We start from the raw sequence: 9,037 nt of genomic DNA, 5'->3' as shown, positions 1-9,037 counted from the left end.
TTCTTTACACCAAAAAAATTACAATAGAAAAAAAAATTGGGGTCCATCCTGGTATTGCTTCGTTGACCATAACTGAACTGGGCTGAACTGGTTTGAAGCCCTGAGGATGATCTTTAATGTTTCAAATGTCTCCACCTGGTCAAACTGAAATTCAAATATGTTTTAAGTAAGAGGGGACCGATTAGTTAAATTAAAATCTAATATTTATATGATCTAATTCTAGAAAGTCAATGAAATAAATAAGAAATATACATACATATATACATATATCTACTTAGGAATTGCATTAAAACTATGTTCTAAAATCACTAGCAATTGTATTATGTATTAAAAAAAAAAGCCTTGAGTAACAAATGCAGCACCAATTAAGTTAAACTAAAAATGTACCAGTTAGAACTAAAGAGCAAAAATAAATAAGATGTGCTGCTGTGTGTGTGGATATTCAGGATTTAGCTGCTGTAAGCTGAATCAAACCTGCCATCTTCCTGGATTCTTGTGCCCACAAAGCTCACCCTTTCTGTTCGCTGGCACCTAAGAATGCAGGGGATGCCCTGACCCTCTGGACCTTTGCCCTGAGCTGCACATGGAACAGCAAGTGCAAAGGGACCACTTGGAAAAACTTGGATTTCAAACTCTGATTTTACCAACTTTTCCCTTTTGTCATAATTTTCTTTTCTTAGATCACTGAGCTTTCTCTTGGTTGGTACAATTACCAGCCAACTTTCTTGAGTGTTTTTATCTCAAGAGCTGATCCACATTTGATGGAAGGATATGGAGCTTCCCAATTTCTTCTCCAAGTCTTTAGCCATCCATATTCATGCCGGTGTTAAAGTTCTGATGTGTAAGGCTGTTTTTTTAATACACTTTGGGGTGTATCTTCACTGTAAATTATAACTTCCTTCCTCCATTTTTTTTTTTTGAGGTTATAATTTATGTTCTTTGTGTAGTTTAGGCAGTATCTGCAGTTTCAGTGGAAACTTTCACACTGTGCAAGTTCACACTGTAAAGATGCTTGCTCTGCTTAGAGACTTTGAATTGGAACTGAAAGCACCTAGGTCATGTTGAAACCTATACAATTGAGAGACAAGAAACCTGGGTTCCCAGGCTCTTTAACAGCTTCAGGTCCTGAAGCTTCAACATTATAAATGATATTTGAGGTAAGCAGTGCCTATCCTAAATCATGTTACTAAAGTTTTTTTTTTTTTTTTTAAGGCCAGACTATCCTATGAGGTTGACTATCCCATGGAGTTGCCAATCTTATGAGGTTGTTAAATCAATTTTAACTGAAAAACCTAAGCTTAGACAGATTACAGGGCTTCTCCAAGGATATAGTTGCTGGGTTGGATTTTGAACCAAAATTACCTGAATCTAAGTATAGTTGGTTTTGTTTCATTGTGCTTTATTTTGGTAAAAAAAAAAAAAAAATCTATATTCCTCAGTGTGGACACTTTTAACATCATTATTTAAATTTTAATTCCTTTTTGTTTTGATTATATAACACAAAAATTTGCCATTTTAACCATGTTTTTATTTGACATTATTTATTAATGTAAAGTATACGTAAGAAAACAGTAGCCATTTCAACCTTTTTTACCTGTACAATTCAGTGACATTAATCATGTTGACCATGTTGTGCAACCATCACCACTGTCCTTCCTTACTGGAAATTCAGTGCTCCCTGAGCAATAATTTTCCTCTTTTCCTCTTCCCTCAGCCTCTGGTAACCACTAATAAACTTGGTCACTATGAATTTACCCATGGAAGTAATTTTATTATGCATATTTCATACATAGGAACATGAAAGTAATTGATAATTGTTATTCATAGAATGGGTAAAGAGTAAAATAGGGTAAAAACAAATACAAAGTGAAACTGCCCAAGATTAGGAATTGGTAGTTTATAGGTTATCGGAGCACTGAAATTCAGTACAGGATAGAGCCAAAATTCAGCTGCTTATGTAAAGCAGCTGTTCCCAAAGTGCAGTATCTGAATGAGCAGCATCAGTACCACCTGGGATCTTTTTGGAAATGCAGGTTCTCGGTCTCCACTCCAGACCTACTGAATCAGAAACTGGGATGGGCCCAGCATCTGTATTTAAAAGGCTTCTGTGAGATTCAGGTGTTCCCTAAATACGAGAAGCACAAATTTAAACATAAATTTAATGTTATTTAAACAAGAAAATTATTCTACTTGATATCTCAGAATGGTTAAATATAGGCATGTTCCTTAAAATCCTTAATGTTGTTTACTATAAAATGTAGATGCTCATAGATCAAAAGGTTGTTTTGAAGATTAAATAAAATAATGTATGTAAAATATTGAGCCTATTCACTAGCATGTTTAAATGCTCAATAAATAAAATCTATTATTTTTGACACATAATTTCAAAAGAAAATAACAATCTCTTTATTTCAGGCAATTAAGTCATACTTGGTCAGTTCAAGGGGATCAAGGAGCAGAACATCAGTTTTTGCCTCTGTCCATTCCAACCTCTTCTTGTGTTCCTTATCTTTAACAATGCCCCATCTCCCCATACATTTACCACTTAAGAGACATTTTAGTCTGTGTTCCTTTGCCAAGGGTGATTTGCCATTTAAAGAGGCACTGCTCTAGGGAAGGTATTTTGTATATGAAAGAAACTTTCTTTGATTACATGGACTTTTAACTAAACACGGCATGAAGTTGCATAATGGTCAAGTGCTATGGCTGCTAACCAAAGGGATGGCAGTTCAAATCCTCCAGGTGCTCCTTGGAAACTCTATGGGGCAGTTTTACTCTGTCCTATAGGGTCGCTATGAGTCGGAATTGACTCGACGGCACTGGGTTTGGTCTGGGTTTTTGGTTAGCATGAAGTCAAGGGTAGAAGCAGTATCTTCAACCCTGGTGTAAGAAAACAGGTGCAGTCAACCTATCAAAAGGATTTGAAACCATATATATATATGTCTCCTTGGCTATGATTCCCCACTACAGAGATGAGTCTAGTTTTGTTAAGAATTATGCTTCCATTATTTTAGGATATCCTTTCAAATTACTGATTTTTTTTTTTATTATTATTATCTGGGCGTAGAAACCCTGGTGGAGTAGTGGTTAAGTGTTACGCTGCTAACCAAAAAGTCAGCAGTTCAAATCCACCAGGTGTTCCTTGGAAACCCTATGAGGCAGTTCTGTTCTGTCCTGTAGGTCACTATGAAGTGGAACTGACTCGACAGCAATGGCTTTAATTATGGTCTTGGGATTTTGCATATGAATTTTGAATTACAGAGTAACAAATGTAAAATTCCTTCCACAAATGATACAATACAAAACTCTCCCTATTTTCAAATGACATTCTGGAGATGTAAATCATGGACTATGTCTTCAGAGACAGCAGACCAAAAACTCTTCTTATATAAGAAGTCAGTTTAGTCAAATGAAGGAGCTCATATTAGCAGAACTTCTCACTGAAGAGATGCTGTTTCAAGAAACTGACCATGTTATTTTAGTGTTTTGTGGACTTTTTATAAAGACACTGTGGTTGTGGAGGGCAGGATGGCAGAAGGAAGGAAAAAGGAGAGTGTAGAATGAAACTCCAAGAGTCCAGAACAATGGTTCTCTACCTGTGCTTACAAGTAAGTGACAGTATGGAAAAGGGGAAAATGATCTTTTTCCCTACAGATATCACAAGGGCATAGTTTTGAGATTAATAGACACAAAATTCCTTAGATATTTTTTGAATAAAGGCTCCAGAACAAATAAGAATAAAATAGGGGTAAATAATGCTGTTATCCTAAAGATAATGAAAAAGAATTTCCTCTCCCTCTGAAGGATGTATATATGTAGTTAGAAAATTATCTACAACCTGTTCAGGACAGGGAATTTTTTTCCACTTGGGGAAAAATATTTAAAAATGAATACATTTCATATGTAAAATATATCTAGTTTTTTAAAAATATATATTCAATTCCAGCTACCCTATTTAATACCTTAATTTTAATTCACTCTATAGAAGAAATAATTTTAAGCATCTGCTCACATTTCCTTAACTGCTGAATTTGTATATAGCTTTTAAATTATGGACTGAATGTTTCACTTAGCAAGTAAATGCAGCTGTATATCCATAAATCAAAAAAAAAAACTTTATTAAAAATCTTGAAATACATTTGGCAAAAAAAAAGAAACTGCATTAGTTTTCTATATATTAAAGATTTAAGTAATACATTTAAACTGATGTTTCTGTTAAGTTCTCTGATTGATATGTGATGAGAAGTCTAATTTGATACAATATTATACAGTATAGCTTTTCACAGCACAGGATAATACAGATATATCTATCTATCCATCTGTCTATCCATTTATAACTTTTCACTTTAAAAAGTCATGGTTACAAACTGTAATGGCATTTTAATTAGACATGTGTGTCTATGTGTATCTCTATCATTTATGTATCTTCCTATCCCAATAGAATATTTATTTCTGAAACTGATAACCATTTAGATTATGTTAACCATACAATACAATATCATACAAGATAGAAGGTGGTGTAAGTCAACAAGGATTGGTGAATACTTTTTAGGTAAAGTCCACTCACTTTTCCTGATTTCCAGTGCTTAAACAGCCATCTCAGAGATGCTGCTTACTATGTATTGTTATGTATTCTTGTACCAGTTCAAATTCTGAAATAGGATTACCACTTAGATTTACAAATCTTAGAGTTTTACATCCATATTTTCAACATTGGATCAAATGATCACATAGGCATTTTATGCTTTGACTTTCAAACTGCTTCTTATGTGGAAAACATTGGCAGCATATGATAAAAAAATTTTTTTTTTTTTTAGCATATGATACAGGATGACGAATTAAATATTTAAAATATAATTTTGTTTGGATATTTGAAACCATATTCTAAAAATATTTCAAATATATTTCATACACAAAATACCTTCTAATGCTTAGAGCAGTCTGCTTAGAAGGTTTATAATTTAAAACATGAGTCAGTTTAATGAAAAAGAGGTTAACTAACTTCTCCCTTATTCTATAGAGAAAAAAATGGCAAAAATGATTTTTAAACCAGGTCTTCTTCTCCCAAATCTGGTGTTTTTTTGTCCATACAACTCCACACTAACAGGATTAATCTGTTTGAAGACACAATAGAGACAGAGGAAACAGTTACTGTTTTTGAATTATCTTCAGCATAATTTTACTTGCCTGTGATATTAATGATATTGTTCAGCTATATCCAAGTTCTGTTGGATCACCTTTCTTCAGAATAGGCACAAATATGGATCTTTTCTGGTTGGTTGGCCAGATAGTTCTCTTCCAAATTTGTTGGCATATATGAGTGAACATCTCCAGTGCTTCATCCATTTCTTGAAATATCTCGCTTGGTATTTCCTCAATTCCTGGAGCTTTGCTTTTTGTCAGTGCCTTCAGTGTGGCTTGGACTTTTTCTTTCAGCAGCATCAGCTCTGAATCATATGCTACCTCGTGAAATGGTTGAATGCTGACCGGCTCTTTTTGGTACAGTGACTCTGTGCATTCCTTCCATCTTCTTTTGATGCTTCCTGGGTCATTTGGCCCATAGAATCCATCCGTATTGCAACTCAAGGCTTGATATTTTTCTTCATTTCTTCCAACTTGAGGAATGAAAAATGCATTCTTCCCTTTTGGTTTTCTAACACCAAGTGTCTTCACATTTAACTCTAATACATTACTTTGTCTGTTTTAGTTGCCCTTTGAAGTCTTCTGTTTAGTTCTTTTACTTCATCAGTCCTTCCATTCACTTTAGCTACTCTACATTCAATAGCAAATTTCAGAGTCTCTTCTGACATCCATTTTGGCCTTTTCCTTCTTTTCTGTCTTTTTAACGACACTTTGCTTTCTTCATGTATGATGTCCTTTGCGTCATCCCACAACTCCTCTATTCTTTAGTCATTAACGTTCAATATATCAAATCTACTATTGAGACAGTCTTCAAATTCAGGTGGTATGTACTGAAGGTTGTATCTTGGTTTTTGTGGACTTATTTTAATTTTCTTCCACTTCAATTTAAACTTTCATCTGAGCAATTGATGATGTCTTCTGCAGTCAGCCCCTGGCCTGGTTCTGACAGCGCTTCTGCAACATCTATTTATTTCCACAGGTGGGCTTGATTTGATTCCTGTGTTTTCTATCCTGCAAGGCCCATGTGTATAGTCCCCATATATGTTGTTGAAAAAAAGGTATTTGCTCTGAACAAGTTGTTGGTCTTACGAACTTCTATCATGGAATCTCCAACATTATTTCTATCACCAAGGTGATGCTTTCCAAGTATAGATTCCACTGCTATGCTTCCAACTTTCGTATTCCAATAACCAGTAATTGCAATGCATCTTGATTTCATGTTCAATTTCAGACTAAAGAAGTTCATAAAAATCTTCAATTTCCTCATCTTTGGCATTAGTGGTTGGTGCACAAAGTTGAGTAATAGTCGTATTAACTGATCTTCCCTGTAGATGTATGGGTATTATTCTATCACTGACATCATTATACTTCAGGATAGATCTTAAAATGTTCTTTTTGACGATAAATGTGACACCATTCCTCTTCAATTTGTCATTCTCAGTATAGGAGACCATATGATGATCTGACCCCAAATGGCCAATACCAGTCCATTTCAACTTACTAATGCTTAGGATATCTATCTTTATGCATTCCATTTCATTTTTGATGACTTCCAATTTTCCTAAATTCATAAATCGTGCATTCTACCTCCCAATTATTAATGGATGTTTTCAGCTGATTCTTCTCATTTTGAGTCATGCCACATCAGCAAGTGAAGGTTTCTAAAGCTATAATCCATCCATGTCATTATGGTCAACTCTACTTTAAGGAGGCAGCTCTCTTCCAGTTGTATGTTGGGTGACCTCCAACCTGAAGGGCTCGTCTTTTGCACTATATCAGGCAATGTTCTGCTGCTATTCATAAGGTTTTCACTGGCAGTTATTTCAGACATAGATTGCCAGGCCCTTCTTCCTAGTCTTTCTTAGCCTGGAAGTGCTGCTATAACCTGTCCATCATGGATAACCCTTCTGGTATTTGAAATACTGGTGGCAGGGCTTCCAGAATCACAGCAACACACAAGCCACCACAGTACAACAAAATTACAGATGCACAGGGATAAATTCCTATGAAATATAGCAAAAGCAGTGCTCACAGAGAAATTTGTGGCAATAAATCCATATATTAAAAATGAGTAAGGGTCCAAAATCAATGTTAATCTGACAACATGAGCAAAGGAAAAAGGATTATCAAAAGAATTTTACCAAACATTCATATAAGAACTGATACCCAATTCTACTCAAACTCTTCCAAAACATAGAAAAGGAAGGAATATACACCCAACTCATTCTATCAAGCTAACATTACCCTGATACTAAAGCCAGATAATGACACCCCCCCCCACACACACACACAATTACGGAGAAATATCCCTCATCAACATAGAAAAATTCTCAATAAAATTTGATCCAACAGAATTCAGCATTATATAAAAAAAAAAAATCCATGGATCATAATAAGGTGGGATACCGTGAATGCAAGAGTGGTACAACATTAGAAAATCAATGAATGAAATTCACCACATAAATAGAACGAAGGAAAAGAATCACATGATCATTTCAATTGATGCAGAAAAGGCATTTTATAAGAACCCGCACCCTTTCCTGATAAAAACTCCCAGCCAAAGAGGAATAGAAGGGGAATTCTTCAACATAATTAAAAGCATACATGCAAACCAATACCCAATATTATTCTCAATGGAGAAAGACTGAGAGCCTTCCCCTTAAGAACAGGAATGAAACAAGGATGCCCACTACGACCACTCTTATTAAATATCGTACTGGAAGTTTTAGCCAAAGCAACAAGGCAAGAAAGGGAAATAAAGGATATCCAAATTGGAGAGGAAAAAGGAAAACTATGTTTATTCACAAATGACATGATCCTACCTATACATAGAAAATTCCAGGATCTAATGGAACATTTCAGCAACATGACAGGATACAAGATCAACATGCAAAAACCAGTTCAGTTCCTTTACACTAAAAAGGAGGTCTCCAAAAAAGGAAATGAAGAAAACAATACCATTTATAATACCCTCCAAAAGGACAGAATGCCTAGGAATAAACCTAATGAAGGATGTGAATGATCTATACAATGAAAACTGTAACACTACTGCAAGAAACTAAAAGGGATCTGTGTAAATGGAAAAACATTCCATGTTCATGGATTAGAAGACTTAACATTGTGAAAATATCAATAGTACCCAAAATGAACTACAGATATAACAAAAACCCAACCCAAATTCCACCAACATTCTTTATTGAAATAGAAAAACATATCGCCAACTTTACATGGAAAGGAAAGAGACCTGTGATGGTTAAGGTTTTATTTCAACTTGGCTGGGCCATGATTCTCAGTTGTTTGGCACTTATGATGTAGTTTGGCAGTTGTATGATGATATGATCACTTCTATGATATAATATGGTCACCTCCATGATGGGATATGCTGTAAGCAGCCAATCATTTGAAAGGGATTTCCTTTCATTTCCTGCATCCAATATAGGTGGACTCACTGGCAAGGCTTGTAGGCTTTTTCTAGCTCTGGATCCTGTGGCTAGCTCCTGTTCATCGGAATTCTGGTTCTTGTGACTTGAGCTAGACGCTTACTTATATCTTGCCTGCCAATCTTGGGATTCATTGGTCTTCACACCCTGTGAGCAAGAGCCGTGTTGTCTGACCTGCTGATCTTTGGTTCGCCAGCCTTTGTCGCTACATGAATCAGGATAATCCTCCAGCATGACTCACAAACTTGGGATGTCCCAACCTCTACAACTACAGGAAACATTTCTTTGATGTAAATCTCTCTCATTATATAGTTACATGCTTTACTGGTTTTGTTTCTATAGAGAACCCAGCCTAAGACAAGGCCTTGAATAGCCAAAGCAATATTGAAGAAAAAGAACAAAGTAGGAGGCCTCACACTTCCCAATCTCAAAACATACTACGCAGTCACAGTAAT

This window comes from Loxodonta africana, chromosome 2 (assembly GCF_030014295.1).
Source record: "Loxodonta africana isolate mLoxAfr1 chromosome 2, mLoxAfr1.hap2, whole genome shotgun sequence".
NCBI classification, from domain to species: Eukaryota; Metazoa; Chordata; class Mammalia; order Proboscidea; family Elephantidae; genus Loxodonta; species Loxodonta africana.
The sequence above is the reverse complement of the archived record's forward strand: the minus strand, read 5'-3'. Positions refer to the sequence as shown.